Raw genomic sequence first — 27,708 nt, 5'->3', positions numbered from 1 at the left:
TAGTGTGTGTTACCCTCAAGTAATGATTTATTGAGGAGGATACCTCTGTAGCTTCTAAGTTAGGACTGACATTTGAACAAGACACACCCAGGCACAAGTATATCAAACAGAAGTAAACCTGGTTTTCCAAGAAGACAAGAAAGGTACTTCTATCATCACATAAAATCTGGAGGGCAGGTTTTTCTACTCCATTAATTCCACTGAAAGCAATGCACATTCATGAGAACCTCTGAAACAGTGTTCTTCAACTAAAATCACCAGTTCTTCTGCTCCTTTTCTAATAGTTTCAAGTGCTTTTCATTATGGATATTAGGAGATGAAAGTACTGAACTGTCATATCAAGGAACATAACCAGCTCTCCCACATTATCTCAGTTCTTCCCAGACAACTTCCTCCACAATTAATCTTTTGGAGAATCTGTCATGTTAATCGCATTTCTCAGTGCAAGGTAGACATTGCCCAACTTAAGATCCACTTGGATCTCTTGGTCCTTGTCAACCAGCGACTCCTGCTTTCCCATCCATTCAACAACACAATCATCCCAGTTTTTATTTCAGCCCTAAGCTCTATCTGAAAATCATCAACCAGAGGTATTGTCCTGTTTGTTGTCCTCCTGTTGTGCCACTGCCGGAGAGTATCTCTGGCCTCTGAGCTGAGCTGTAGGGCGATTTGTTCTTCCTGGAAGTTCTTGAACAGTGAAAGTGCTCCATAAGCACTTGTCAAATAATAGCCTCCTGTGAAGGACAGCAAGGGAAGAACGTCTCAGAGTGGTCTCAGTCACAGGTACAGACCGTTTTCTTTGAGATGTATAAATACATCCAGAGAGGCACCCAGACACCCACACGGATATACAGAAAGTCCCTTTATTCTATGGCCAAAATATTTACACACAAAAGGAAAACAGCTCATTGGCCTGCAAAACGCTGGAGGGTGTATTCTCAGCCACTGAGACGCATTCAGGGGTTGCATGTGCTCCATATGATACGGCGGTGCCTACGGCTGGGTCCACTCATGCTGAGGAAAGCCGATCCCATCCATTCATTCTGAGCAGCAACAGAAAGTATTCTCTTCCCCAGTCATCTCCTTGCTGACATCCTAATAAAGGTACTATCATCTTCTTGCCCCCACTTCTTTCTTCCCACTACAAACAGAACAGTGCTTAGATGATCATGGTCCTTTATCTACCACTCTTCACAGAAATTCAGTTACAGAGTCCAGAACAGATCTTTTTTTCAAGATATTCTTCAGACTTAAAGAAAACACATTCTTTTGAAACAATATCCTGAAAGACAGCTATGGTGTTAGAAAAACAGCTGTGCATCAGTAGCTTTACCTTTCTTTACCCATAGCACTAAAATCCACAGTAGGTGTTCACCACTTTTAGTAATTTCAGCGCTATTCAAAAGCAGTATTAAACCCAAAAAACTCAGCTATGTTCACTAGTTGAGGCAGAAACCAGTGTGTTGAGGCAGAAACTAGAAAGTGTTTTAACTTTCTACTCCAGAGTACCAGAACAAATGAATGTTGGCTGTGTAATGCAAGCCTTAGCCTAATGTTCACACTTACATCTGCTATTCTTCAGCTGTCAGACTGAAGAGGAACACCAATAAGCTACACAACTCTGCTAAAGCTGATTTAAATGTAAATGAGAATCAGCCAACATGCAGAGGAATAACAAGCTTCTGAAAAAAACCCCACTTATCTCAAAAACAAAAATGATGTTCCAGAGTGTTTCACATTATTCCTTAAAAGCATTTGAACTGAGTGTCAGCAAAAACCAGCTCATGAAAGAAGATTTAAGTAAGAGGGCACGTGCTAGCATTGTAATACTGCTTTCTAACTTCTAAATAAAACTGAAGTAGAACCACCACTTGAAATATTTAATTAGGCAGGAAATCTAAATCTCATATCCAATTTTCTTTCACCAAAACCTCTTTATCCTGAACATTACAGTAATTTCATTTATTCTTAATATTAACAGGTGCTGTTTTAATTCAGTGTCAGAGACAGGATAGGACATAAGCATAATATTACATTTGGAAACTTGAGTGAAATTTGGCAGAAGCTGCCGTGTTGAGGTATCTCAGACACTGCACATGTGCTCCTTGCTGTGAACTGTGCCAGCTATGACAACGAAACCACTTTAAGGTAAGATGTCTTGCAGATCAGATGTATGGACTGCCCTTTCTTCATATGCCAGACAATACAGGACACAAAAACCAATCCCATAATGGCCATCTGGGCACACACTGTTTCCTTCTGCTTTACAGCCAACCCCAAAAGTGTGCAATCATACCAGTGTTCAACATGTTTTTTCATTAATTCTGCTTCATACCATCCAGAAATTGTATTGTTCAAGAAGTCACTCATGCATGAAGGCAACCACTGTCTCACACTGAGAAACACAGAATATTTAACAGGTTGGAGCTAAAACCCAACAGTTAACATGATCATTTTAATTTTTTTCATTGAGGAAAATTCTTCCCATTCTTTTTTCAATTTCAAGCTATGCAACTCCTTAAGAGCCAAAATTGACTAAATTTCATTCTATTACAACTTTTCCCAGGTAGAAGCCTAACTTTTAAGGGTTATCACACAGGGGACCAAAAAACCATAGAAAAATGTGAAGAAAATTTTTTAAATTATTTTGAAGTTTAACAGTAAGTTTCCCAGCTAGGTTGCCCCCTTCTAAGGTCTCCCATTCACTGTAATCTTGCCTTCTTTAACTGAACAGAGTAGGAATTTTTTTGCAGAAGTGTTATGTCACCACTTAGAAACAAAAAAGAAAAGAAATTATTTAACTTTATGAGTAAATTCACACTTGGATTTTCCAGTATAGCCTGCAAATATAGAAAATATCTTTTATTCATTTTAAACCATAAGAGCTATAAATTCTCATTTGTTTTCCTGTATCAGGATTCAAAATCATAATGTCTGTCTTTGAAAAGAAAGATACATACAAGGGCTTTTTTTTTTTAAAAAAAGAAGCCCTGAATTGAAACAACTCAAATTTCACACCCAGAAGTACATGATCAATGACAGCCATTACTATTCCATTTCCTTATTACCGTACCTCAAGCTGTTAAGAAATTTTCTGGTCAAACATTAAGTAGGAAACAGTACTCAAACAATTGCTAAGAATATTAAATTAGAATAAAACCACATTGTTTAGATGTTGATTTTCCTTCTCCCCAGTAGCAGAATTTGCTTTCCTGAAAAAGAAAAAAGAATTGAGTCCATGTTTCAAGAGAATACCTGGCACATCAGCCTGCAGGATACTTTACAAAGGACTGCCATATCCTCCCTGAGGAAGTTGACCATGGCACTTGGGGACACTGTTTTGTGGTGAGCATGGTGGTGCTGGGTTAATGGTTGGACTCAATGATCACAGAAGTCTTTTCTGACCTTAACAATTCGATGATTCTAGAATGCAGTCAGAAATGCACACTGATGGATTGAACACAGTGGGCAAGAAGTCTGAATCTGCAGTCTGGTGTTAGATACCCCACCTATGCACAAACCACTGGCTTACGCCACTCGGAAGAGAAAAATGTGGGCTTGAAATCCCTCAGGTTGAGACGGACCTAGGAACAAGGCCTCCTACTTCTTGGACTCCTCAGCTAATTAACTGCCAGTCTACTATGTATAAGATAGGTACCAAAAGCATCTTCCTAAGAGAAAAGTGCAGAAAGGGGTATGGGATTTATTTTCTCATAAGGGTCATACAAATGTCTAAGGTATACCCTGGTTTCCTACCAACCACCTTCACTGCACCAGTGCTCCACATTACAGAGTTCAAATTCTAATCAGGAAATCAGAATCTCATCATCATATGGTCCTTAGATACCTGCCTCCATGCTTTCTTAGCCAGGAGCCTGATCATTACGGGCTGTCGTGTTGAACACCACAAGGCTTACATTCTTTTTTAAACCTGGGACATAAAACCTTCCACTGCAGTTTAAACAGTATTTGCTTTATTTTCTCCAACACAACAGCCTTTAGGATTTTAAATGGGAAGAAAGTAGGTCAGGTCTTCCTACTGAAGCTTTTTAAAATCATTTTTTCTTAAAATTTTGTACCTAAATTCTGAAAAATGTATCCATCTTTTGCATCTGCCATTAATATCTTTTGAATATAAATATCTGAAGAGCACACTGATTTACTAAGAGCCTTACAAGTAGCAAGTGTCTATAAATATTAGTCAGAAAAATATTTAAACATAATTCCAGTTTTTGATTCCTTTGTAACAGGTCTGATTTATCTTTGATCACATATTTTAGCAGTAAGTCATTAAAAATGCACAAAGAATTTGTCTGTGCACAGATCAGCCACAGAATACTGATCTGAACATTTAACAGCCTAAGGAAAAACACAAAAAACATAAAATGGAACCCACGCACTTGAAGCAATCAAACACCTGCCTGTCTTTCAACACCATTTTCATAGGACTGCCTGCATTCCTAAATCAGAGGATACACCACGAGTCTCTACTGTTTGAACAATCTTGCTACTCAAAGACAATTTTCAGAGAGTTTAAAATACAAAATTTTCTGTGTTTCTGTTGGTGCACCACAATAACAAGGAAGCTACTACTCACTTCTTTTATCAGCAATAGCACAAAGAATAAGACACACCCTTCTCAGGGAACTGGAAAAACCTGCTACATGAAAGCTGAAAAGTCTCCAACTACCCATTCCTTCCTTTTGCTCTTTCAACAGAACTGAGGGAGGCTGCAAGGACTTGGCCTTAGCCTAACAAAAATAAAGCTGAGCAGAAAAGCAAGGGCTGTGTATAAACACACAAATAATTATAAAACAGTAAGAAAAATCTATTTAAAATAAAAGGACAGTCTTGGCACAAGACTGTTACCAACTGATGATGAATAAATTTAGGTTGAACACTGTAAGCAGTTTCATCATGTTGAGGAATTTAGCACTGGAAGAGGCTTCTAATTAAAATAGCAAGGGGGAAAGGCTCAGCTGCTTTGAACTCAGTGCTCCATATGTCTGTATCTGTATGACATAAAACCTACAAGAGCATGAAAATAAACTTGATGAATAGGCAGGTCCTTTCCTGTCCCACGTTCCTAAGAGAACAATAACTGTCAAGCAAATAACATCATTCCGATACAACTCAAAGATACAACCATCTGTCAGGCAATACCCCTGAATAATTACACCACAAAAAAAAGAAAGCAAAACCAGATATTAATACCACAGCAGGACAAACTTTGCCAAGAATAAACTTCACAGAGTGTCTTTTCATAAATATCTTAGACCCATAACCTCACTTCTCGTAAGTTCATGCTGCCTCTTCAGAAAGTACGCCTCTCATGCTGTACTCACAAATCTGAAAGAGCTCAGGTTAGTTGGTCTCCATGCAACCAGGCAGTCCAATGATCTGCACCCCTAGCCTTCTGCACACACAGAGAAGATCATCTTAGCCCAAACAATATGACATCTAGGATGATCAACAGCCTCTTTATTTGGTACAACCCTTACTATCTTCATCTCAGGCAGGAGTCAAAAACAGCTTTGCTGGTGAAAGGTTCAAATCACCACTTTAGCCCTCACATCATTAACCAGAAAAACTACAGCAATCATGAAGGTCTAAGACAATTGCTTAGACATGAACAGTCCCAGGAATAACATATTCTATTAGACTAACCTTTATAATTCAAAAGAGCAGTCAGTCTTTCAGGCATACCAGCCTTTCAACTTGCTTGACATTCAAAGATATATCCCTATTCCTTGCAAAACTATTGTGGTTAAACCCTTGGAAAGTTTTTCAGAACAAGAATAAAACTTGTGTCTGAGCCATATGGTTTATGTAAATTAATCTCAATCTGTATTTTTCTTAGCTTTATTCTCTTAGTGAAGCACAGAGCGTGGTAGCTGCAAGACAGCATTACAATCCATTTTCAGTTAGTTTATATCACACCACAGCATTCTCCTACCATTTTAGTTCATCTGCTTATAATAGAATACCAGTGGTTTTTAACCCTGTCATCAAAACAGCATACACTCTTTTATTCAATATGAGAGCCTACAGATCTGATTTATAGTATATTCTAGATGTATGGCTGCATATTTCAGACAGGTTTGAAAAAAGGTGTGCTGAAAGATCCATAAAAGACCTCCCATTAGCCCTGCTGAGAACGAGCAGACACATTTTACTTGACCTACCCTACTAATCTCAGCAAACTGGTCCTTAGCAGCAGACGCCAAGCTCAAATGACCACTTTCACATCTTTGTTGCCACTCCACCTCAAGTCTTTGATCATTTTTCATCTGGAAGTGCCAAATGGATTTCTGCTTCTTGGCCTCCGTACAGCCTCCTCATAACTCACCAGCTGATCTCCCTTGCACCACGAAGTAGGAATACTCATCCCAACTTTAGCTGCATTTCTCTCCATCACATGCAGAAAGGGATATATTGGATACTGCTAAGATAAATTTCAGTTAACTGTTTGTAGACTGTTTTGATTATTTTGCCATAGTGTTAGATAGCAAAATACAAAACTACAGCAATATAATATATAGATCCTCTGACAATAAAATTTTGACATTCAGCAGCCTGATACAAAAGTAGATAAACTGGAGGATGAAACCTACTTGAACTGGTTTTCATTTCTCTAAATATTACAAAATTGTAAATACACAAATTGCTTGAAGTGCTATTCATTTTTGTAGAAACTTACCTTAAAGTGGAATAAAGTTACCAAGAGTATTTTGTATCACAAAAGGTCCTTCCCTTAAGGTAAGCATTAAAAAAGGCAACTGAACTCTTCAGAAACACTGTAAGCACTGCAAAGCATACAAAAAGAAAAGCTGTCTATACAAAACTAACTTAGAGCACTCAGAAAACACAGATATTAACAACTGTACCCATCTCAAAATACTCTTGGCTTTGTGTCTGCTTCTTCCAAGCTGCACCCACAAACTATTTACAGAATTCCTTTTCAGATATCCTGATTACTCTCCTACACTCACCCCAACCAGTTTCCAGGCAGCCTGAATTATTTTATTATGTCACTGCAATGACAGCAAAGAAATGCTGTGTCCCAAGTAGCACAGCCATTTTTTAGTATATTATTTTGAAACAATACTTTCTGAAACGCTATCTTTGAAATATGACTAGGGCATTCTCAGGATCTCAGGTATAGATGTTTATGCTAGGCTTCAGGCTGATAGTCACACAAACCTGCAGTTTTTATTGGCAAGGTTCTTCTTCTTTCTTCATTTAAATTTAATTCCAAGTTTGTAAAACTACATAGGACATTCTGAGAGTTCAATCCCATGCCAAGTCACAAGCCAAAGACTCCCATGAAAATAGGTCAGATCCGGAACCCTCTGATAAGACATCAGCAACAGAGAAAGAAATCTACCTCACCTTGACTGCCAGAACACAGCCCAGTTTAGCTACATGAAGGAAATGTCTCAGCATCAATTACGGAACTGCTACAAGGAGAAGTCCAAGCCAGCCTGACAATACTGTTTGTTCTCTCTTCAGCATTGTCTAACAAAGAAAAGGAAACACAGAACAAATGCTATGCCCCATGACAATGCAACTTACTGATTGGGAACCACTGACCTAGGCAATGGTACCACTACATCAATTCATGTCAGGGCTGAAGCCAGTTCCTTACCTGGTGACCCAAACAGCTCATCCCTTGACCCCTTAAAAAGAGGCTTTTATTTAAAGTTTTTACTATCCACCTTTTGTTACAAGATTCCTCTAGGATCCAGTGGATTACTTGAGCTTTTCCTTTAGCTTTACTATTTCCAGAACTACTTCCCTGTTCCCCTCCAGTAGAAGTTCAGGAAATTCTCCTGAAATGTGCTGATTCTACAAAAAGAATGGCAAGCATCTGATATTTTCCTTTCTGCACTTCGTCATTCTTTTTGCCTTTTTCCCCAGCCTGAGAAAGGTTTCACTGAAGAGGAAGGTGGGAAAGACTCATTAGTGAGAGAGGTTTGATACAACAATCATCTGAAACTCAAGGTCAAATGTTTCCCTTGATAACAGCTGCAGATGCACATATACCCACACACACAGTGAGGACTGTCTTGTACTTAAAACATACATCATGAAAGAATTTTTATGTATAGTAGATGTGCATATGAGACAGTTTATGCATAGAAACACCCAATCCCCCTGGAAAAAAATTATCTAACTACAAAGTTTCCCATGTGTTTGTAACTTCTAGTTTCTAGATTTGTGAGGTGATCTGCAACATGTAAACACTGGATTTTGGATTACCTTTCCTATTACAACATAGTAAAAAACATCACAAGATTTAGCATAAGGTAATTAGACATTAGGCTTTCAGTCAGGCTGTGGCATGTTCTTACTTCTCCATGGGGAAGGCAGGCTATGTGTGCCTGTCACACACACCCATATCAAATCTCAGATCTCTAGTCAAGCATTCAAGTGGGAAGATAACATCTTGGCATACAATTCAAGAATGAGTTCTCAAGAAGAAAAGGTCATATTATTACTTACTAATTCAGAACAATATATTATTTAATGCCTCTAAAAAGCATTCCAAGAACTACAGAGGGATCTATTTCTTTCTAAAGGCAGCAAAATATATACAGAGGAAAATATTCTCCTAATCTCCACTATTCAGGAAATGATAAAAAGAACAACAGCAGAGAGGTATTAACAGTTGTTAAAGCAGAATCAAAACCTAGCCCTGCTTGAGAAAGGAGGAAGGTGACAGTATGCTTTTCATTCATGTGCGATGGCCAGCACATGGGTTGGGAGGCCCGCACTAATTAGAGGGCACAAAGGGAAGGTTAGCCCTTGGCTCACTGTCCTCTCAAATGCACACCTAAAAAATAAGGGAAATCAGCATTTGAATTTGACCTGCCAGTGAATGAGAAGCACCCCAGTACAAGGACATGGATGAAAACGTCTGGTCTCTGTAGTGAGGACACTGTCCTTGTAGCCTGGGAGCCAGGAGCAACAGAAGCATGCTGGAATCCTGCAGACGGACCGCAGCAACTCCAACCATGCCTGTGCAGGCACTGGAAGAAAGACACACTTATTTTTAACCCACTGCTGAGCGACCTTATGAGCTGCAAATTAGCAGCTAAACAAATGTCTAACCGTAAGTATCTCACACAAGATTAGGTTTGCTTTTAGACAACTGAGGATAACTAAATTTATTACTTAGATCTTTACAATGTGGGCAAATGTAAGAAATCTCAATTAAAACATGTAGATGCTCTGACACGGCAGATTAATACAAACACACCAAACAGACACAGAAGGTCCAATTACTTAATATTTCCCTGTTACTATGGTCTGTTAGTCTTAGACCATATTAACGTGCATTTTCTTGTCAAGATTCTGGAGATACTCCATTCGTATTACCTAATTGGTGTTTTTTTTTTCATAGAATCATAGAATGGTTTCGGTTGGAAGGGACCTTAAAGATCATGTAGTTCCAACTCCGCCACAGGGATACCCCCCACTAGATCAGGTTACTTAAAACCTCATCTGACCCAACCTTGAACACTCCCAGGGATAAGGCATCCACAACTTTTGTTTTTTCTTCCTGAAGTACCCACCATTCCAATTAACCAGCTTGTGAAAATGTACAACACACTTCCTGGCACTACGTGTCACTCCAGACTCTCACCTGTGATGACAGCAAGTTTGTTTTAATAAGCTGCAGTGTTTTGATAAATAATGCGCGTGTCTATTGAACCAATATATACATTTTAAGTATTAATGCTATATCAAAGCTAAATGAAAGCTTTAGAGCAGACAGAGTAAGTGATTTAATAAGGTGGGACATTTAACTCCCTGATGTAAGTTCGCAGCATTTAAAAATGGTGAGCTCAGTCCTTGGAAAAAGAAACCAGAATGGATCTGGTTTTCTTTCAAGTGTAATTGCTATCGCCCATAGGAAGTCAAAACAGCTATCTGGAATTCATTAAATAGTGTGATAAAGCTGAAAGTCTGAGGAGTAAAATACAAATTCAACATTAATGAAGTGACATTTACTCAACAGCCATGAGCGATTACACATGTCCACCTATACAACAAAGCTACAGAATTAAACACTGTATTACAGTTGCTGTCCACCTCTATTCACAGAACAGTTAAACAGAGTATTTACCTAAACCTATCTTCCTACAGGATGCTTTAGTTCTGGACCATAAGAAAAAGCTAACACCACCTCTGGTTTGCTGAGCCATAAGTGAACCACTTCTCTGGTTCAGAGTTACTGGGTTGAGATGACCCATCTTCATATTACACATGTTGCTATGTTTCTCCATACTTTTTTTCAGTCACTTAAGGTGATGATAACCAGCCAGTACTGATTTGGGTCGCTCACACCCCACATGACTCTTCTCTAAATATGAAAAGAAAAAGAGCATTTGGCAAAATTTCTTAAGTTCCCTTGGTATTCTATGACTTATTAAATATAATTAGTAGATGAGCCAGCTTCTACTGTGAGAAAAGGTTATTGAGTTTGCAAACCTTTCCTAACTAACAGGTATTACCTAAGACTCCTGTGCTGTGTGGAATGTGTGGACTTGTTTTTTAACAAAATCCATATTAATGCCTGCACATGCCTTTTAAAATCAGGTATCTGGAAAAAAGTACGTTTTACAACTCTGCTAGAATATCTTTCTGTACCTGAAATATTTAAACTCTTCTTCCACAGCCATGTCAGCTGAAGAGTCTTCTTTTCAGACAAATTTCTGTATTGGTTTCTAACAGCCTTCTGTTTCTATCCCAAGCTTTTTTCCTTGGGAAATGAAGGTATTTAATAATCTTCTTGTATCAATGTGAACAAGTTCAATAAAAGGCCCTAATGAGAAGGAATCTTCATTATCTTCCTTAAGTAATAAATGCGTATGTCATGAAATCAGGAGTTTAAATAATGTTTAATACAGTACATAGCATTAGAAAACAGTTTCCATAGCTTCTGGGAAGCAAAAGCCTTTACAGCTGGCACAATAAAATTTTCAACTTTTATCCAGTCATCAATGTGGTCATTTGACTCCCAGTAAGTCACTTGTAACTTGTGCCTTGTAACTTCCCTCCTCCAGTAACTGCCTTGTGAATCCTTCCCTTTGTGGCACAGCCGAACTCTGCACATCTAACTGCCCAGGAAGACATTTTCCTCCACTGCTGCAGTCCAGAAATCTGCTATTTCCAGTGACAGTTTCTCCCTCAGTCTGGCTGCCAGCATGCCCACCATCTTCCAGCATCAATAAACAGATGGAGACTACAACAGCATTCAACCATCTGCACTTGCAAGTTGTAGCCGTGGTTCTACACAAAGTAAAACATCTGCCTTTTCTACACTCAATCCAAAAATGTGTTCGCTGGACAACTGACTTTTATCTTGCCTCAGTACTCAGCTGCTGCACATGATTTTTGCTCTCCATTTTAATGATCAAGGTTTCTTGAAGCCAGCCAGTCTTCCCTGAGAAGCACCCAGGGTGTCTCGCCAGGTCCCACGGCACAGACACGTGACTCTCAGAGCAGTCAGATGGGGGACCAAAGGCACCCTCAGCACTTCGCTCAAAGCATGCCATTCACAGTTTTATCCTCTGAGGTTTGCTTGCCATTTCGATACTTGCTCAGACTGGTGGAGGCAGCTGGAAGGTGGTCCAAGTCACCGTCTGTATCGTATTTCAAACACTCACAAGCTTTCGAAGCAGGGAGTCACGAACTGCAGCTTAAGCAGGGCCCTTTCAGACTCGACAGGCTGTAGTACTTGTAGTGTCATTTCAATACCAAGACAAAGTTTCTAGCACGTATAATCTTGATGTTATTAAAGTCACAGATTTGGATCCTTGGAGGAGTAACCAATCTTTGATTAAGAAGCCTACAATCTGTGGTACAGACTGGATGTTCCCATCCCCACAGGAAATTAAATGCTGGGACTGAAGTCACAGGTTAGCTCGATGTGTACTGGAGGTAACACAGATTTACTGCATCAGTTAACCTTGGAGACTAGGCAGGAAAAGGCTCCTTTCAGGGTCTCTGGGATTCCCAGATGGCAAGAGAGCAGCACCAGTGCAGGACAGGGTATGCCCCAGGCAAGGCAGCTAACAAAGGGCTGCTGTTTGTCCTGGTGGGAGCAGCTGTAACTGCTTTGGGCTGGTAGGAGGGAAAGCATTAATAGAGGAGCAAAGATTTTTAGATATGATTTAGAGTAGAGATTTCACACCGTCGTTAAGCTTTAGCCTTCATTCACTTCAACTAGGCAGCAAGCTGCTCAATGAGAGGTAGGTTTTGGTCACTTCTCCAGCACTGCTAGTTTCAAAATGATGAAGCTTTTGCGTTCCCCCTTCCACATGCACATTTCACATATAATGCAATCCTAACACAGAAATTAACTGTGTTCACAGCTTCCCAAATGACCTAGATTACAATGAGATAATTAACTGCTCATGAACAGCTATTCATTGAAAATGTCTATCCCAGTATCTATTAAGCCATTGAAAATCTTCATTACTATAACTGTCAAACCTCTGAAGAAATTCAGGACTGTTTCTTTAGATTCAAAATTAGACCAGATTTAATTCCTGTTTTACAGCTATTCTGGACCGTGATAAATAAGCAAGGCTTGTTACCAGCTGAACTTGTACGGTGTTTTCTAAAAACACAAAAAACCCCTCTCCATACGCCAGTTGAAGCTTCTAATTCAGTCTCATCGATGTATGAAATAAATATACTTTGCTCTCGTGTATAATTAGCAATGTCAAGTCTGTTTCTTTAGATAGCATTCATGGCATATTGTCTGAAACAGCAGCTCTGCATTTCGTATCTGAAACTACATTGTTCCTCTCAGAACAGTTTCACTGGCTAAACCAAGCTCAATCCACCAAACAATATATTATGAAAGCAATAAAGATCTTCTATGCTCTTTTTATAAATGGGTATGTGGGTTTTCAAATTCTGAGACACAATTAGTAGCTCTGAAGCAGTTTTACTCTACACCTAAGCTTGTTACGCACTTTATAATGCAATGTTTCAAAGTCAGTCCTCATTAACTGTTGGCTGTATTTGCAAAACTTTCCTCTTTTTTCAAAACCTCTATTATCATACATGATGAAATAACATAAGAAAATTTAGTTATTCTTGACTCAAAAAAAAGACGCTGTCTTTACAAGACAATAAAGTAATTCACAATTCTACAACACACAGTATTTATACCACATAATGGCACAACACTTTCACAACTCTATTTATTAATATTAAGCACAATATGAAATTATTCTTGGTCTTTAATACTAATCTACACACATCTATTTATTGCTCAGGATTGTCGAAAACAACCAACAGCCTGATTCAGTATCAGAAAACAATGAGCAAGAGTCACCACAAGGGAGTCCTACCTGGATAACTTTTCACTTCAACAGGGGCTTAAAATAATGCATTTTTCAGATTGCCAAGATGAGAATCTATGGAGTCTGAAAGAAAAGGGAAAAGGTAATAGTAATATGACATACTACATACTTTCATTTTTTTCATTCTAAATGTTAGGAGAATAAATTTAAAGTAGTTAACTTCCAAATATCTGATTCTCTATGAAGCCCTGCAGAAACAACAGAAGTTAAGACTTATTTTAGCTGGGGGGGAGAGAGGATTTCAAATTGCATATTTATTCTGCCTCCACACCTGTCCTAGATAAATTTGTCTTAAAACAATAATTAAGCAAAACAATGATTTCAAAATAGCTAAAGGTAAGATTTATCTAAGATATAAACATCTGTAAGACTTCAGACATATAATCCCATTTTATACATGAACAATATGCAAATTCTGGTACAAAATTTTAGGTGTAAGCCTTTTACCACTACACCGAATGTGTGCTAAATTAAGTACTTGTGACTTCTTGCCTGTAGTAAAGATGCTCATTTTTTTGCTTCATGATAGCTAATTACTCTGGTTTGAAAGTCAGCAATAACCTCCAGACCATAACTAGCTGTGCACACCAACATTCAGCAAATGTCAACACTCCATTATGCACTGCCTACTCCTCCTACAAACCAAAACCACCCATGTCTCCCTCCTGGCAATAAACTGCACAACTGGAGCAGCAGACCATGGAACACACGTGGGGAACAGGACACAGCAGCCCTGGTGCGTGTATGGCAAGCACCTGACAGTCAAAACAGGGTCAAAGCAGGCCTATTCCTCCCATGTTCATGTGACACCATCTCCTCCACACACTGCAAACTACAATGCAGTTCGGATCACCAATTTGTATTATATATAATATAACTCCTCTTTAATATAGTTTGTAGTTACAGTTTATGGACTGATTCGATCATTATCTTTAAATACTGATGTCATTGAGAATATAAACAAAGAGTTCATTTCGTGAGCTTTTTGCTGCAGGCTTATTACATCACTGACCCAAAAAAAAAAAAAAAAAGTTGGCCACTGTAGCAAGATGGGATCCCAAGAGATAAAATATACCAAAAACCCTTGTATATTAGCAGCCCATCTTTTCTTCAGAGCTTACAACTGTGAGGTAAGATTGATTCTAGCTATGATTCACAATGTAAATTGATAAAACATTTTCAGGACAAAACCTGGAGTCCCAAGGACTAGTCTGCTTGATGATACTGCTTAAGAACACATGGAATCTGTTAGCCTACCAAAGCAGGGGGAAAATTCAAGTTGTGTTCTTTGGTAATTAAGCATAATGAAAGCAGATATTCAAGAATATCGAAGTTTTGTGCCTATTCAGACATGCCTTATTTTTTATTTCTGCTGGTTTTCCCCCAAATGCAAGACTGCCAGCTAAAATAAAGAGCATGTCAATGTATCTATCACCTATTGCTGTCTTTGAAAACTCATATTTCAAAGAGCTTAACTGAATACCTCGTGGTAATGCTCCAAAATGGTTCAGTAAGATACAAAAACATGGCATCAGAACTGTTCTCAGACCTGCCATGTGGCCAACATGACATGGGACAGACCTAGTGGTCTGGGCTGTCAAGGGCTTTTAAGGATACTGCAGTGTAAAAGTTATTTGAAGTGTATTAAGTAATGTTTGTGCCCTATCTATTTCTGTAATACAGAGCAAGGTCTGTATTAGATGAGTATATGATATCACTTGTGATAGAAATGTCCACAGTTCACTGAAAGCAGGTATAAATAAATTCAGCTATATTATTGTACTTCTAAGACTAAAATTAGGAGGACTCAATTTATATACTCCATCTTTTCCTTAACAAACAAAAACCAGCATCAAGCAGGAGATGTGGTCAGGAAGAATATATACACCACAGCCTGGGATTAAACTGGATTAGCACAACTATGTGGGAAGCTTTCATCACTCCTACACATAATTCATGTAGTTCTAGATGGTCAAACTTGCTTAACTAACTGCAACAACTTTCCAAAAGATACTCTAGAAGGCAATGAAAAGACACTTTGCTAGCAGCAAGACTGGATTTTTTCCTGCTTTTACTCATTATCATAGCAAGTTCCACAGTAAAACTTAACACAGAAGAACCAGTTTGGAGAGAAGAGGCTACTGAATGAGTTTCTATAGATCCCTTCTGCTCCCTTCCACAGCTGGAGACACATGAAAGGCTCAGGGGTGGCCTGGGTGCTTGCCACACAAAAAGGGGAGATTGAGTGCATGAAAGCAGAACTAAGGCTGGAGTTTCAGTGAAAGGCAACATTGCAACATCATAAAATGGGAGTTGCAGCAGATTCAGTGTCACCTTCATGAGAAGCACAGCATTCCCACAAGGCACTCAGGAAAGGACTGGAAGTTGCTGCTTAGAAAACATATTTGTGACTATTTCCTATCAGGTGTTGGGATGCCCTAAAAATGTTAACAAAAACGCAAATAAACTTCCAAAGTAATAGTATATTCCTTAGCCTGCTTTTTCTGTACCTGGTATTGACTTTTATACTATACTCCTAAAAACTTACAGCTCTGACACCTGCCTAATTTAAAATTTAACTTCCTAATGACACGCTCCTACACAGAAAACATTTTATTACAAACACAAAAACGCAATACTAACTCAGGTTCAAGGTCCATCTGACACAGTATCCTGTTTCTAATAAGTACTGCTAGTGGATGCGTAAAGAAGAGAACAAGAACAGAATAAACATACAGCAACCATTCCTTGATGTACTTTCCCAGCTGACAGCAATATGCAGCTCCAGGATTTCCTGTCTCCTTTTAAGTGTACACATGTAAATATAAACACATTCACAATAAAGTCCAAAGCTATTTGATGTCTGAAATCATTTAAATCAACTCCTCAGCATTTAGGTTACTGCTTTACTCCTTTTCATACAGATGAATAAACTGGCACAGTTGAAACTGATGACTCTCATTCACTCATTTCCTAGCTCTGCACGATTAAATCACAAACCCTAAATTAACTGTTGCTTTAAGACATTTTTTAGAAGATACATGGAATCACACACCCTGAATGCAAAAAATCTTACTCAATCCAAACAGTGACATCTAGCAAAATCCTAATGTTAATTCCAAGTGAGGTAATAGATTTGATCATCCACATCAATTAAGGACAAAGAATACTTTCAGTAAGTGAATAACCTAGTTGTAAATTACAATATTTCTATAAATATGGCCAAGATATAAACATCCCTGCATAAAAGGGACCTGAAGGATCATGAGACCTCATACCAAAATTCTAACTACTATATTTTAAAATGAACACCTACAAAACAACATACCTCATTAAAATGGGGCTCTTGATCTATGTAAACTTAAAATAAGAACCCTAGACCTTATCCAAAAAACCTAACCGTAAAAAACAAATTCTGAATTCAGCTATCAAAGATAGGCATGAGGTCTAGTGATGCTGATCACCACTGTCCAGACTGTTCAGTCTTCATCAAAGAGAAGAATTCGAGTGCTGGGTGATACGGTTTAGTGCTTTAGGGGTTACAGTGGTAGTATTGACGGGTTCACGGCTGGACTTGATCTTAAAGGTCTTTTCCAACCTTGACGATTCTACGATCACTGAAAGCTATTGTCCCTGAAGTTATTCTACAGTTTATTAGAGGGAAGGAAAGACAAAGATGTGGCAAGATGTTTAAGAAATCAAAACAATAAAAAAGCTCTGGAAACACTGAAAGGCGGGCTGCTATTAACACAGATAAAAGAAAACGAAGCTAGGAATTCAGAAGTGAGAGCACACAAGTAGCATGCAAAGGCACCTACCGCTCTTCCCAGCTCTTTCAACAAATACCATCTACCTTCTCCACATGCAACACGCCAAATTAGTATCTATTTATTGCTCCACACAGATGAAACGTTGCATTAACAGGAGCTGGCTTCACAGGTGATTTAAGTTATTACCAGCCAATTCATAAAAACACCTCCTGTTCCCGATACCCCATAAATTGAAGTTGATAGGTCTCCAGAGCTCGGCTGCGCAGCCCAGTGTCCCTTAATGGCTCAGTCACGTCCATTACTTGCCAGAACGAGCTCTGCGCAACGAATCCCGGCAGCCCGGCAGGTTTTAAAAGCCAGAGCACTCGCCGTGATTAGATCCACCGTGAGCTTCCCCCGCCCGCTCCGCACGGCCAGCGCTGCCCGCGGGGGGGTCTCCGGGACCCGGCGCTGCCCGCACGGAGCCGCCCGCCCGAGGGAGCCCCGCGGGCAGGGGCGCGGCTCCCGGGGGGCTCCCCGGGCAGGCGGCGGCGGGGGGCGGGGGCCATCTTGGAACCGGCGCCCCCCCCCCCCGCGCCGCCGGGACCGAGCAGCCACAGCCTGGCACCTGCCGCATCCCCCCGCTCGCCAGCCGACCGCTCCCGCGGGAAATCCCTCCGGCGCACCGCAGCCCCGCGGGCGCCTCGGAGTCCCCCGCCGCGACCCTCGGCAGCTCACGGACCCCCGCGGGACTGCGGCTCGTACCTGCGGCCGGGCCTGATGGGTGGACGCGGCACAGCTCCGTCTACCCGCAGCTCCGCTCGCCCCGGCTCCGCATCGCCGCCGCCGCCGCCGCGCTGGGTCGGGCCGGGCGCGCCACGCGCCGCCCCCAGGGGCGGGGCCCGAGGAGCCCAACGGCCGCGCGCCCACGGCCCGCCCGCTCGCAGGGCCCGCGCGCCATTGGCTGGCGGCGGGAGGGGCCGGGCCGCCATTGGCCCGCGGCGGAGGGGGGGCCTTCCGCGGGGGGCGCGTGACGCCGTGTGGGGAGGCTCGGCCGCGGGTCCGGTCCGGCCGCGCCGGGAGCCCCGGGGGATGAGCCGCCTCACGGCCAACGCGGGCCGCGGGAACCCCGCGAGTGCCAGAAATTCATTAAGGGCTCTGCAGGAAAGAGAATGCAAAGGTCATCACACGGTTATCATTTGTGCTGTTACGCTTCTTCCCGTTTTTATTACGCCAATGTATTTGAAGTGTTTGAGTTGGATCACCTTTGCATGCACATATTTTCCTCTCTAGAAATTTGTTTAAATTGTTTGCTGGGTATATGAACTCGCTTCTTGTTTGGACCTTTTTAGCAGTAGAGCCCTCAGACCTGCAGGCAAAGGTTGCAAACCATCGATCAGGGCTGTGCACAGGGGAACAGCAGTGACCTGCAGCAGCTATTTGTCCAAGCCCGGAAAGCAGTAGTGACAAAGCTAATTAATTCATTTGTCAGCTCCGTGCCTTCTGTTTAATGCACATGCTAGCAGTGAACCACATGATTTCACTGCAATCCAAATATCTTGTGGTAATGAGACAATGTTCCTCTAATGTTTATTGAAAATTTCCTTAATAGGTACGGTGGGAAAACAATATTTCGTTTTGCTTCTCCTCCTGGGTTTTGTTTCCTCCTGTTTTGTTTCACTCTGAATCCTCCGTGTTTCTACCGGATACGATCCCTCGGCTTGGCTCCGTGTGCCTGTGCTGTGCTCTCAGCCCTGATGTGGGACCGCTCGGTGCTGCGTGGCTGGGGGACACCGCGCTGCTCCAGGAAGGAGCCAGGATGCGGAGCAGGAGGAGAAGGTCTATTGGGAGGGGGTTGAGAGATGGAAAGGGCTTGGCAGCTGGCAAGGGCAGTGGTGGCTTCCTCAGAAGAAGAGGCTGCAGTCCTATTTGTGTGTGAAAGAACACTTCACTCGTTCAATGAATCTATTCTTAATGGGTTTATTTTTCATATAATAAAATATGCCAAGGATTCTTTCAGTCTTTTCCAAGCAAAGGAATACACTGGTATTATAAATACACGTGTTTGCATCAGCAGTGCTGTCCAATGTCCACAAAACTCAGCATTTAGTGCACTGGACTGTCAGCCTGCAGAAGTGCTTCCTAGCCTACAGCATGCTGTACTGATACTACTTCCTGGCTAATCTCCTCAAAGTACATCATTACAGGTGATTTTGGACAGCTGTAATTCTCCTGCACTGAGAGGGGCCTTTCGGCATTGTCTTCAAGTAGCATTTTGAATGAAGTGTGTAATTGTGCCAAAAATTCATTGACATACGTAAGCAGTTCCAGAAGACTAGTTTCTTACAGTTTCCTCTCATTTTTATTACTAGACATATGGTTATGTGGTGTATAATGCAACTACTCTCATTCAGCTTCCTTCAACATTTCTTCCTATTCAATTTAAAATTGCAATATTTGTCACACTACAGGATTACATGATTTCATTATGTTGTCAATCATTTTTTGTTTAGATGGGCAAATCATTAATAATTACTTCCTTTTTATCCATATCTTCAAAGACAGGACATGGTCCTTCTTTTTGTGATCCATCAGCAGCTTAACCATTCCTGAAAGGAAACCTGTTGAACATACATGGTTAGCTTTTGAATAAGTTATTCTCAAAGCCAGTAGAGTAATTACAGTGCCTAGAAATACTAGACACATCAAATGTAGCTCAGTTCCTGATGAATTTATATTTTTTGTGGGGTTTGAGATCACATTTTGAATATTCATCTCACTGTCCTTTTAAAGAAATGTTTCACAAGATTAAACAAATACCAAGATAATAATTTCCTTCTTGTTATGCTGAGTACCGCCCAAGTACTTTTTCATATCTTAACACTTAACCTCATTTGGAAAATTAATTTTACCAAAAATAGTTCTGAGTTCTGATGGTTTATATGCAAACTTTTAGTTGCTGTCAGGCTGTTGTTGTTGGAGAAATTGAAATTCCCCAGGATGAAAGTGCTGACAGACACTAAGCAACAAAACTCCAAAACAAGGCTTCCAGCCAGAAAGATGAATTGCCATTGTACCCATCCATGTATTATCCTTCCTTTCCTATTGTAGGGTTTGGCAGGAGTGACCTCAGCCCTCTATTGGTTGTGAAAAAGGGTGTATTCTCCACAAATCCAAAGCAAAGCAACTCCTGTAAGCTGAACACTCAGTAATAGGAAACGTGATGAAACTAAGGAGACAATGAAGAACTTTCCACAGGTCAGTGCTTTTTCCAAACCCAGGGTGTTTTTCCAAACCATCTTCAAAGAACATTCTTCAGTGTGACTTTGGTTAAGAACTAAGCATCTCAAAATTATTAAATCAGTCCAAGTCTGAAAGTCTAAGAGTCAGACTAGTAAAATATGGTTAGGAAGGTACATTTAGGCAGGTTGGATGACCTGCTCCTTTTCATTTCCTCCTAGAGCTTTTTCTGGTGGAAAATGGCAAGAAGAAATAAGACACTTCAGAAGCTGTTGAGACACACTGGTCCCCAAAACACTTCAGATACGACTGATATGTCTGGGGTATTTTCTTCTGTCTTGTTGACATGGTTGGAAATCTGCAAAGGCAGCATTCTACATCTCTCTCAGGGGGATGCAGCAGTAGAAAGACATCTCAGGTGGTACCATGTCTGCTTATCACATTCCTCCCACAGAAACTTCCCGGTTAGTTCTGAAGGTTTAGCCCATCACAAGGTGTTGGCATCTCTCTTTTCAGTTGCTAAGTTGTTGTTACAAGGCAGTTAAAAACATATTAAATATTTTCCTGAAATTATTTTTCCATGCAGGCAATTGCTGTATTTGGCAAAAAGATATTATATGATCATTAATGGGAAGTGAAACTGAGCCAGTTTCTCTTCAAAGTGTGGCCAGCCCTATGGGACAATTTGAGAATTCCTGCTTCAGATATGTTTAGCTGTGTGTGTTTAGAAACTGCTTTGGTGTTATTCACCTCCTGACACTGACACACTTGCTCTGCATAGCTGAGATTCTTGCATAATTTAACAGAGCCATCTCAGGTGTCTCCCACTCTGTTCCTAGCATTCAAGCTGTGTTCTCCGGATTGTGGCACACAGTCTGTGTTACATTACACTTACTGAAGAGTTCACCAGACTTGCTTATTTAGAAAATTTTCTAGAGAACAGGTTGGATGGGGTTTTTTTTCAAACACATCTATTTGATTTGCTCCAAAAATACTTAAGACAGCTGTCTCAAACCAAGTTTATTTCCTTGATTTTTCTCTGATACGAGTATAAACGTTATTATTCTATTTTTCATCTCAAATTCCAGTATTGGTGGTGCAAGTGAAATAAGTAGTCGTAGACATCTTTTTTTTCCTATTGCATTTTAAATACTTTTTTTTTTGTGTTACTCTTTCATCTTCACAGTATTTCAGCAGACAGGCTTGTGGCTAGCACAAAGGACTGGCTGAACAGAACTGGAACCAGCAAAATATCTGTTTCAGTCATTGCAAACTGAGGATACTGGAAAATATAATGTTTCAGTCATTGCAAATCAAGGATACTGGAAAATATGTTAAAATGGTTTCATTTATTAAAGGCATACTTTGTTTTCTCACTTTTTCCTATTATAATTGCAAAACCTTCTGAAATTTTTTGTTCAGCAAAACTCTGAAGTATATCTAGGTATAGTAAATGAATTATTCAAATTATTTTATTGAAAGAACATGCACATTCATGTGTACACATTATTTGCCTGGTCTTCCTATTACAGATGCAACTTGTAGTAAAATCCTAGTTTGTTAGAGCAAAAAAGTGCTCTAGAGATTCCAGATTTCTGACTGATAGAGTAGAAATCTGTCATGTGTGTGTAGGGCATGTGGAGCTTAAATACATTAATATGAATAAATATTATATTGAATATAATATATATAATATATATATAATATATATTATATATAATGTATTGAATATAATATAAATATATTGAACTTTATTTTTTGTTGGTTTAGGTTGAGAAATTTTTCTAGCTCTTCTTTCATTTTATTTATAAAAGTCTCAAAATACAGCATTTTTTTCCCTTCACCTTGTAAAATTTTTCTGTCTATAGTGTTAGTCATGGAATGCTAGGTTGGAAAGGACCTGAAGAATTATCTGGTCCAAAGGTCCAACCTTTCTTGGCAAAACCGTCATCCAGACCAGATGATCCAGCACCCTGCCCAGACTAATCTTAAAAGTGTCCAAATTTGGGAAATACACCACTTTTCTGGGGAGATTATTCTAATGGTTGGTTATTCTCGTGAAAAATATTCCTCTTGTGTCCAATCAGAATCTCCGCAGAAGTAACTTGTACTCATTCCCCCTTGTCTTTTCCATGTGTCTCATTTTAAAAATTGACTCTCCATCTTCTTTGTAGCCATGCCTTAAATACTGGAACATGGTCATAAGGTCTCCCCTGAGCCTTCTGTTCTCAAGGCTGAGCAAGCCCAGTTTTCTCAGCCTTTCCTCACGTGGCAGGCTTAAACCCTTGGATCATCTTTGTGGCCCTTCTCTGGACCCTCTCCAGCTGCCCACCTATTTTTTGCATAGTGGGGACAAAAACTGAACTCACTATTCCAGGTGTAGTCTGGCAAGTGCTGAGTAGAGTGGGATAATGACATCTTTATTTCTGCTGGTGATGCCCTCGTTGATTCGGCCCAGGATCCTGTTGGCTTCTTTGCCACAGCAGCAGACTGTGCACTCATATTCAACTGCTTGTCCACTTGGGCCACGTTCCTTCCCACAGAGCTTCTCCCTAGCAGCTGGGTAGATCCCAACCTGTGCTGCACTCATGGATTTTGCTTTCCCAGGTGCAATACCTCACACTCGTTAACTTCATAAGGTTCTTGGCAGGTCACTCTTCCAGCCTATCCAGGTCTTCCTGCAGGGTGGCTCTTCATCCCAAAGTGTCCAGTTTCCCACCCAGTTTAGGGGAAGCAAACGTCATCAGGGTGCACTTGACCCCATCATCCAAATTGCATATGAAGATATTAAACAGTGCTGGGCCCGATACTGACCCCTGGGAGGCCCCATTTGTGGCAGGTTGCTGGTTTGAAAAGGAGCTGTTTGGAGCCCCACTCTGGGTGCAGCCACTCAGCCAGCTCCCCACCCACTGCATGGACTCTTGTCTAGACCATAACACCTCAGTTCTTTAGAGGGAGCCTGACAGAAACTGTATCGAGAGTTTGGAGAAAGGCATGTAGACAATGTCCACTGCTCATCCCACATCAACTGAACAGGTTAATTTGTTGTAGAAGGTGATCAGGTTTGTCAAACATGACTTGCCCTTGGTGAACCCCTGCTGGCTTTTCCTAACCACATGCTTCATCTGATAGCCCCAGAAGGATTCATTCCATAACTTTCCCAGAGACTGAAGTAAGACCTAAAGATGGGCCTATAATTTCCTGAAGCCTTCTTTAAGCCGTTCATATAGATGGATATGACATTAGTCTTCTTCCAGTCTTCTGGGTTGCCCCCAGTCTCCATAACTTCTCAAAGCTTAAGGAGAGTGGCCTCATAACATGAACAGCTCTCATAGTACCCTTGGGTGGATATTGTTGGGCTCCACTGATTTGTAGGGGTCAAGCTCCTGTAGAGTTCATCCACCAACTCTTCATTAACTAATGGTGGGTCTGTATTCGCATCAACCAGGATTTTTGTTCCCAAGGCCTGGGACCCAATAGTGCTGGTAAAGAGAGAGGTGAAGAAAGCCTTGAGCCTTTTAAGTATTGTTGGTGACTAATTCACCTCTCCTGTTTAACAGTGGGCCAGTATTTTCCTTCTGTTTCTGCTTGTTGCTTACATACCTGAAGAACCCTTTCTTACAGTTTTTGACATCTCTGGCCAATTTCAACTTAAGCTTTTGCTTTTCTAACTGCATCTCTGCACACCCTGGCAATGCCCTTGTAGTTCTCAATGAGTATTCATTCACTTTTCCATCTCTGGTACAAGCCTCTTTTGGTTTAGAGCAGCCACAGAAACGCTCAGTTAAGCCAAGGGGGTCTTCTGCTCCACCTGCTTTCCTCGCCTTTAAAGGGGATGACTATTTTGTGCTTCCATTCTTGAAAAACTCCAAGTGCTCACTAACTCCTTTATCCTCCACGGAATCCCTCCCACCTGAGCTCTGAGTGAGCTAAGTTTGCTCTTCTATGATCTCAAATCTTTTTCTTAGTACCAACCTTCAGTGTAGTCAGCCAGAACCCAGTGTTTTTCTGTGGGACCACCTTTATGATTTCTAGTATATGATAATTTCTCCTCAGGATCCAGCTATCATAGAGGTACACACATCTTCAGATCTGACCTTTTTATTCTACGTGCTCAGTGAGCTTACTGTGGATGTTTCTGTTGTGCATAAGCTGTTTTGAAGATTCATGCAATTCTGATAAATAACCAAGTTCAGTTTTGTCCCTTCTCCAAATATGTCTTGTTCTTCTTGCTCAGCGTTAAAGTTTTCCTTGCTACAAACCACGTTGATGTCCCTTCTGCCATTCATACCACCAAATTCTCACTTGTGAAGTACAGATGAAATAAATTGATGGAACAGAAATACAACAATTTGCCTCACAACAATTTGCCTGTCAGCTTGGCATTTCAAATTTTGTTTTACTTTGAATTCTTTCCTGGATGTCTTCCTCAGGAACTTGCTTCCAAACCATATCAGATAAGCTGTTCTGTATTGCTACTTATATATATATATATATGTGTAAACTTGACCAATCATGAGACTACTGTCCAATTTGCTGAGCTTTGCAAAACATCTATTGATGCTACTCCATCCAGCTTGAGAAGTTCTGTCAGAGCCTTCTTCAACTTGGAGTCTTCCTGTTCTGAAAAGTTACATTTGTTAGGTTATTACATTAGTTATTAATGCTATCTCATGTTTCAATGGTGGCTGGTTTTCAATTCATGTAATTCAGTAGTTTTCATAAAATTCCTCATTGCATGATCAGTGTCTGGCCATCCCTTGTTTTTCTTACTAGAATTTTACATGATTTATCAGTTCTGGTTTGCAGTTAAAATACTTCCATTATTGACATGCAGAAACCAAACTTCTCAGAGTTTTGCTGCCACCTCCTGACCCCTGGCACACCTACTGGTACCTTATTTAATATTGTTTAATGGTTTGGATTTGCTTAACTAAGCCACCTACCATCACCAAACTGCACTGTACCAAAAGCAGACATGTCCTTCATACTCCTTAATGTTAATATTATATTTTAAAATGGTATTTGGAGAGGAGAAAATACAGAGTTGTTTGAAATACTTCCAAAAAAAAGGGTGTATTTTGAGTTAAATGCTCATTCTAAAGTTTCTTACAAAACAACTTCAGGATTTGTGGAGGAGTTGTGAAAGAATTAAAGACATAATGAATGCGAAGTTGAGAATGTATCATCCCTAATTAAGCTTCCACTTTACTTTGCTGAACTCCTGGGAGGGTGAACTGTTTGCATCACAAGATAGTTAAAATGTCACTGCTTTCTTTATCATTCCTGGCAGTTACAGAAAACTACTTTTATTAATGAATTTGGATGTGGCTGCAAGCCAAGAATGTGCTGTTCCATGAGTGTGATCCTGCATCTGCATTTTAGTCTTCCACTTAGAGACTAAAGAGAAGTCTGATGCTCAAAGTCAGAAGCTGGGGAGCGGGATCCACGCGTTTTTGAATGGCAGGCAGGAGAAGTATGAAGAATATAGTCAGATATGCAGTTATCATTTCATTTTAATTTTCTATCTGATTGTCTGATCTCATTTGCCTAAATTTTTTCCACTAAGCCCTGTCTAACCCTCCCCAGAGCTAAGGCAAGAAGCAGAGATTACTGCTCATTCCCTTTGGGCAGTGCATGGAACTGAACAGAAAACAGATCTCCCTTTAGTATATCCTAGGTTATCATCACGCACAGCTGAAGTACTGAGCTAAAGGTTTAGGAATTGCATTAGAAAAGAGGCCACTGCTCAGGTACAGACATGACACCAAGATTAACAGGAAATATGCAACTGCAGTCTCACAAAAGCACATTAACTAATAAAGAAGAGGGAGCCAGGTTCATTTTTTCACAAATTGGCATACACTTGTGGCATGTTTTGAGATTAAAATTCTCTCATGGGGCAACTGATGTTGAGTGCTTCTGTCAAACAGTCTATTCCAGAGGGAAAGACGGTTCCTTTGGAGCTAATCTTGCCATCCCAGTTCACAAACGTTGCTATGTATGTGGCTACAAATTGGGGATATCAGAACAGGAGCCACAGTGCCTGAGATGCACCACCAGCACTTGTGCATTTACTGAGTTGTAGAGAGAGTTTTCTAGACTGAAAAATAAGTTCCTATTACTGATAAGTAATGTAAGATAAAAGATGCTCATTATCTATCCAGCTATTACCAGTCATTATCAAGCATACTTGTTCTCTATCAGATAGCTAAACTACTCTTTACTAAGGTTGTGTGACAAAAACTGAGAGCCATGTACTCCTCCAGGTACCAGGAAAGACATCAGAATTTAATGTAAATTTTCCTCCAGGACCCAGAAAGACCTACACCTTTCTCTTTCACCAAACAAGATATATTAAAACCTACTCTTAATATCAGTATTGCACCCAGCTATGCTGTTCTTAATCTTCACCAAAGTGCCTCAACAGCACAAGCTTTGAAGCTTCCAGATAAGTGCCAGATACTTCAGATCTGTGCTCATTCATTGTCTCTAGATGACTCAAGTACAGGTGAATTCCTTGCAGGTGGTAGTAAGATGGTCTCAGATTTACCTCTTCCTAAGTAGAAGCAGAGATGCTTTGAGTTCAGGCTGCAGCAAAGCTCACATCCAGTAAGAAGTGTGTCTTCTGGATAAATCCACTGGCAAACCTGTTCTTCCTTCGTGGGTGAAGCAGTTGTTGCTTCTCACCCTTCCTAGAACTCCTATTCTGTGCTTGGGCACAAGCTCCTGGCTGTGAAAGGTGATTTAGACCCAACAGGACCATGAGCAGAAATAGGGACCATGAGTCTGACCAGAGCTGGTGAATGCCACACTCCTCTCTGTCTGCTCTGGAGAGGGCTGAATTGGGAGCTCTACTCTTTCTGCAAGTGGAAGGTTAGTGCTTTCTGAATCTGACTGAGAGAAAGGCAAGTGGCTGCAACTTACAGCTGTCATTTCGTCTGAGAGTGGTGGTCAAGTAAACATTTTTACCTCTCTAGGCTGGATAACAGATTGTGGCTCTTTGGTTTCTATTTTTGCTTATCTCCTCTAGAGTGAATTGTAAGCAGGCTGGCTGTGCTTGTTGCCTGCCAGCGCAAGCCAGCCAATCTAGTGCAAAATCTCATTATAAGTCTTTTATTTTCAACTCACTTAAACTCTAGTACTGTCCAGGTCTGCCAGAAGTGCTGCTCCTATATAGGGGATTGGTCTTTCCTGCCTGGAGAATACCTTCATCCCCCTTCTGCTCTTTTTTTTTTTTTTGTGTGTATGTATGTGCACACAGAAGGGAGGGGTGGGAGGAAGGAACAGCTCCCCTAAGAGACAAACATCCATTTCTCTCCCTAAGCTGGAAA

General features: G+C 40.6%; 1 protein-coding gene across 6 annotated transcripts in view; it reads right to left on the bottom strand.

The window, feature by feature from the left end:
* Positions 1–18,011, bottom strand: part of MPP7 (membrane palmitoylated protein 7) — a 159,393-nt gene extending 141,382 nt beyond the window's left edge. For 5 of the 6 annotated variants that reach the window (XM_032113221.1, XM_032113155.1, XM_032113451.1 and 2 more), the window contains exons 1-2: positions 17,900–18,011; positions 13,374–13,448 (exon numbers count right to left, since the gene is read on the bottom strand). The gene's annotated coding sequence lies outside the window, so the exon portion shown is untranslated. The remainder of the gene's footprint in view (positions 1–13,373; positions 13,449–17,899) is intronic. The other variant, XM_032113288.1, reaches the window with a different exon arrangement.
* Between the last annotated feature and the right edge of the window lie 9,697 nt (positions 18,012–27,708).

Source organism: Corvus moneduloides, chromosome 1 (genome assembly GCF_009650955.1).
Source record: "Corvus moneduloides isolate bCorMon1 chromosome 1, bCorMon1.pri, whole genome shotgun sequence".
In the NCBI taxonomy this organism is placed as follows: domain Eukaryota; kingdom Metazoa; phylum Chordata; class Aves; order Passeriformes; family Corvidae; genus Corvus; species Corvus moneduloides.
The sequence above is the reverse complement of the archived record's forward strand: the minus strand, read 5'-3'. Positions and strand labels throughout refer to the sequence as shown.